The sequence below is a fragment of the Felis catus genome, chromosome D2 (assembly GCF_018350175.1).
Source record: "Felis catus isolate Fca126 chromosome D2, F.catus_Fca126_mat1.0, whole genome shotgun sequence".
In the NCBI taxonomy this organism is placed as follows: Eukaryota; Metazoa; Chordata; class Mammalia; order Carnivora; family Felidae; genus Felis; species Felis catus.
The window spans coordinates 545,478-551,520 of record NC_058378.1 but is presented as its reverse complement, the minus strand read 5'-3'; positions in this window follow the sequence as shown (position 1 = coordinate 551,520).

Genomic DNA, 6,043 nt, shown 5'->3' with positions numbered 1-6,043 from the left:
GGATGTCATGACTACAGTGCTGTGAGTCAACCTTAGCTGAGTCTGAACCTTGTTTACTTGTTTTAAAACTCAATTTTGCTTTACTAAAAACATGTTTCCATTCAATCTCACACAATACAGAGATACACAATTTTTTTATGTTCACTATTGACTTTTAGGAAGTCAACAGTGTTCCTCAAACCCTCAAACCCATTCCTCTCAGAGTAATTAACAGGATGGGTGAGAGGGGATCTTTTTTCTTCCTTCCCCTTCCTGTACTATTCAAACCACTGATGTCAGCAGAGAGCCCATCTCAGCAGGTGTTGGACACTGTCTCCATCTGTACAATGCTGATTCTTTCCAATAGCAATTCTACCCAGAGCAACACAGTCCCTATTTCTCTTTCCTCAAGTTTTCTTCTGTGAAAGACACTTACGTTGCATCAATGTTATCTCTCGTGGGTAAATTCTAAAAAGCCCTGACAGTGGGGTTGGGGTACATGGAAGGGGTAGCTGCTTATTTTCTACTTGTCAGCAAGACATTGGCCAAAGACTTTGCCAGGAATGTTTTTAGAAGCAAATATTCATAAGATGGCAGGTCTTAGCACCTACTCCAATTGATAGGAAGGAATATTTAAGAGTAAAATATTGAGTTTAGGAAACTAGAAGATTATGACCCCAGACAGGCTAGCCATGATAAAAGAATATTCTCCCAAGATGAGGTTATAAGTGTGGAGTCACTGATAATATTACTAATATAAGTAGGATTTTGTTTTTACCCCAAGCTGATACATAAGTTTATAATCGTATCTGTGAACTCTAATTCTGCCCCATAATAAAGATACTGGGAAATTTTCTTGACACACAACTCATTGAAAAATAAAAAAATTAAAATAATTTTTAAAAATATGCAAGTACAGTATAATAAGTTGAAAAAGGATACATACATGGAATCAGAGAGACCAAGTTCAAATCCCAATTTTACTGACTACTCAGAATGAGACTTGAGCCATTCACTTAAACTCTATAAGCTCAGATTCTTGGTCAATAAAATGTGAGCATGAGTGACAATCCTGAACATTTTTTATAATGTTTAAATGAGATATTCAGCTCTTAAAATAATGTATTAGTTTTCTTATCTCTTTTTCTGATCACACTGTACTTCAAAATAATTAGCACATTTTTTCCATTTCATGTGCCATCAATAAGGAAAAGCAAAACAATACTTATGTCACATTTATAATAACACTTAATATTAGATGCTTAATAATTATATAATAAATTTTAACAGCAGAGTTGGAGCCAGAATTACCTGGATACACCTGCCATATTTATCAATGAGAACCTTAACTCCTTTGGTTCAGATTCAATCACAATCTGAAGCAACACTGTTGCTTTTAGCTTGAGGCTAAAAGCACCCAGAGCACTGAACCAGAGTTGCAAATCTTATAAAATGCCATTAAAACCAAAATCCATGTAAAATCAAGAAGTTATTGGTACAAGTACTCCCAATACCAAGATAGAAGTCAAGATGATTTTTAGAGAGGAAACTAAAATGTTCCCATAGAGTCGGGGATTTTAGACTTCAGCTCAGATTTGGGCTGGCTCAGAGGAAAATGTGTCATATGTTCAGTGACCTTCAAAACACACACACACACACACACACACACACACACAAACCACTGTGACTTCTTCATTTAGCGGGGGGGGGGGGGGGGATTTTATTAAGGTTATCTCTTAATCCTTTGAGTTCCAACAAGTGGTGGGAAACATGGAGAGATACCAAGACCATGGAGAAAGCCCAGCTGGAATCAGGCTCTCCATCCCCACTCACACATGCACACATACGGTCTCATGTCAACCTGAAATAGGAAATAGGTCTGTTGTCTGACCTGTTGGCTTTATATGCAGGTGTAAGGGAAAGGGTGGTTAGAAAGAAGAGAAACAGTGTGACAAATAACTGCTATACATTGCTTTTTAAAAGTATTCTTAATAAATAGGGGAGGAAAGTAACTACAAGTTTGCACTTGTAGCCTTGGGTAGATGGATTTTTGTCTTTTTTGGCTCAATGGTTTTTTTTTTTTTTAATTTTTTTTTCAACGTTTATTTATTTTTGGGACAGAGAGAGACAGAGCATGAACGGGGGAGGGGCAGAGAGAGAGGGAGACACAGAATCGGAAACAGGCTCCAGGCTCTGAGCCATCAGCCCAGTTGGCTCAATGGTTTTAATTCGATATCTGAGATGAAATTTATATAGCCAACAAACAATAAAATCAAGAACACAGGAGACTGAAGAAAGTTCAAGCTTGGTGGGGAAGAGGATCAATCAATTGATCAATCGATAGATGATCAATAGATATATAAATACATGATAGGTAGATGATAGATGATAGACAATAGACGATAGATAGATAGATAATAGATAATAGATAATATAGAGATATCCACAAATCTGCTACTTTCTTCTACTGGACTTTTTATCACCACCCCCAATTTTGTTCAGCTAAAAGATACTGACACAACACCTAAATTTGTATTGCACAATAAATACCCTTTCAAAGGGTATTTATTGTATTTATCGTTTAAAGGGAGATACTTAAAACATTCATAGTGAAAAAATATAGATATAAAATTAAAATAACAATGTCCTTCTGTAATAAAGACACTTGCTTTTCCTATGGCTCTTCTATAATTCCCTTTTTAGTTTCTTGGATGGATGGATGGATGGATGGATGGATGGATAGATGGATGATGTACTACAACAGTAACCAGATTATATTTTCTAGGTTTGAACCCCCACTTACAGCATTGTGGGGCCTCTACTCCCAATAGGTTTCCAAAGTTCCCAGGGACCTCTCACACAGATGTCCATGTTGCTCTGCCTTCCTTCCTGGTATAATGGAAGACTTGTTGATGTTCCTACTTATGAACTTCTACTTATGTGCTATACTCCATCCACTCTGACTTTGCTCTACTATATAAACAGGTTTTTCTTCTTGACCAGATTAGTCTTATCAGTGTAACAATGTACCATATTTTTTTTCTCATCTAAATGAATGGCTATTCAATCAATCAATCAATCAATCAACCAATCTACTTTCTTTATTGCTACTCCCTTCATTTCTCTGCATAACAAATTCTTTGTGTGTTCTTTTACTGGTTGAGGATGATGGTGGGCCTATCCCTCTTGTCTTCCCCCACCTTTCCTGCCCCTGCTGACACTCCTGCATGGCCTCTTTAACTCAAGGGGTGGAGAGACCATCATCTGCCACTGCTAATGTGTGAAAGGTTCTGCCCTATTCTCTTTCCATGCTCAGAGTACAGTGTGTCTGTGATACACTTCTGCTCCTAAGGTCGACCTTTTGGGTCCCTAGGTTCCTAGGCCACTGATCTGTTGATGGCCTTGTCCCTTACCCTTAACACCAGGATCTCCCTCCAATGCCCTTCTCTCTTTCAATGACCTCCAACAGTCCCCTCCCTGAAGTAAGGAATATCTCCTACACACTGCACTTTGATCAAATTATACTATCAGATGCTCCAAAGAGCAAACAATATTCTGGTGAAATAAATCTTGCTATATGTATATTTTTCTTTCTTCATGGCTCTGGGAAATGTTTTTGCCACATTAGGGAATTGAGGCATTGGATCTGAAGTATAAACTATTTAGTATACACTGTTCTATTTAAAGTTACTGGTTCTCTGTTGCATGGGCTCATCCTTCTTACATCAAGCCAGTCTACCTTATTTTCCCTGAATATAAAGATCTTCACAAGAGTATCCTTCATGGACTTATACCTCATGGTCTCCTCCGTAGGTGCTTAAACACATCGAATTTCCAGGATATGAGTTTCAAGACTATATGCTCCTACTGTTTGGGGTCTTAGTATCATCAAATACCAATATACCTGACTACACAAAGAAGGTGCAATCATCATCAGCACAAAGTACATTAGGTTATTTCCATGGCCTAACAATGAAAAGATCTCAAGGGAAGAAAGAGGAGCAGACTAGTACTAACGAAAGGAACAGAAGGCCCTGAAACATTATTCATCTTTTCTCGCCCAAAATTCTACACAATAAAAACCCTCTCTTGTTCTCAAGATAAGCCTGTCAAAAATGTCAGTGTTGGGCACCTGGGTGGCTCAGTTGGTTAAGCATCCAACTTCAACTCAGGTCATGATCTCACACTCCGTGAGTTTAAGCCCCGCGTCGGGCACTGTGCTGACAATCAGATGCCTAGAGTCTGCTTCAGATTTTGTGTCTCCCTCTCTCTCTACTCTGCCCCTGCTCATGCTCCCTGGCTCTCTCTCAATCTCTCTCAAAAATAAATAAACATTAAAACATTTAAAAACCAAAAAAAGGCCAGTGTTTCTCAGCATTTTAAACTTTGACTTCTTGTTGTATTACATGAGAGCTCTTACAGATTTTTCATATTATATCCAATTTAAAATAAATCAAGTATTATAAATAAATAAATGTAAATAAAACTAAAACAAATACAAATATAAAAAGGTATAATTTTGTTTTCAAACTAATAGGCTGTCCATCATAATGACCCGAGTCTCCTTAGCAGAGCATGGCCCTTTCTGAGTAGTTGCACATTCTATTTATGCATAATAATCAGAAAATGAGAGTTATTCATAGGGTGGGAGTGGACAACTGCAGGAGAGGAAGTTTCAGTAGATGAAGCAAGGTAGAGACAGAGAAGCCAAACAAAATTATCGAGTGTAATATCAAACAGGTAGAGAGGAATGGATGCTAAAGAACTTTCAGGCAGATTTTTTTCCAGGCTTAGTGAGAGGGGATGTGGGCATGGTCAACACTGTGATAACGGCAAAAGCCACGAGCATATGCTCTTCTTGCTTTTCACAATTCCTCCAGCACACTAGGTGTGTGAAGCCTGCCATCTTCTAACTCACACACAACTGCCAGCACTTCAGGGCTTTACCTCAGATGACCCCTTCCCATCCGCTCACCTTGCCTGCTCCCACCTTCCCTGGGTAAAGCTCTGTCCTCTGAGACACATGTTTGTTTTTAGAAAACAGTCAAAATAAAGTGAGACATTTTAGATTATGTGTGGAAGTAAAAGCAGAATAGCTATCATTCAAAACAAAACTAAATGATCAACTGAACAAGTTATGCACAAAGTAATAAGGAAAGTCAGAAGGCATTACACTGATGGAAATACTAGGCTAATAAATTCCAGAGAGTGAATTATACCACATAAAGTGAATACATTCATGGAGTTAGCAGGATAAGGAATTATACCAGTACAGTGACATCAGATCAAATATTGGCTTTGCCAAGTTTTTTTTCTAGTTCACACACAATGTGACATTCAGGTGTACAACATAGTGATGCAACAACTCTATGTGCTGTGCTCACCACAAATGTAGCTGCCATCTATCACAGTATCATCGAATGTATTCCCTGTGCCTTTTATCCCCATGATTTATTCCTGCCATAACTTCCACACCCCTCCACCCATTTTGCCCTCCCCCCACTTCCCTCCCTCTGGCAACCATCAGTTTGTTATCTCTAAAGTTCTGAATATGCTTCCTGCTTATTAATTTCTGTTTTTATTTTGGATTCCACATGAGTTAAATAATATGATATTTGTATTTCTCGGTCTTACTTATTTCATTTAGTATAGGACAATTATTTTAACCTCAGATACAGTATTTTACCTTTTTGCACCAGTGATTTTCATTCTAAATTGAATTAATACCTATCTTGTATAGTTGTTGGATGCTTAAATAAGGTGATATATTTGAAGGTACCAGTCAGACTCAAACTATGATTGTTAGTACTGCTGCTGTTAATTTTCATTTTTCCAAGATTTATATCCAGTTTCCATACTCCAGAACCTGACAAAAGTCGAAGGAAATTTTAAAAATAACCATATTCTGATAGCTGCACAACTCTGTGAATATACTAAAAATCACTGAATTGTACACTTTAAGGGGGCGAATTTTGTGGTGTGTGTATTGCATCTCATTAAAGCCATTCTATACATATATGCATGCACACGTACATTTTTTGTCTTTGCATGCATACATACATAC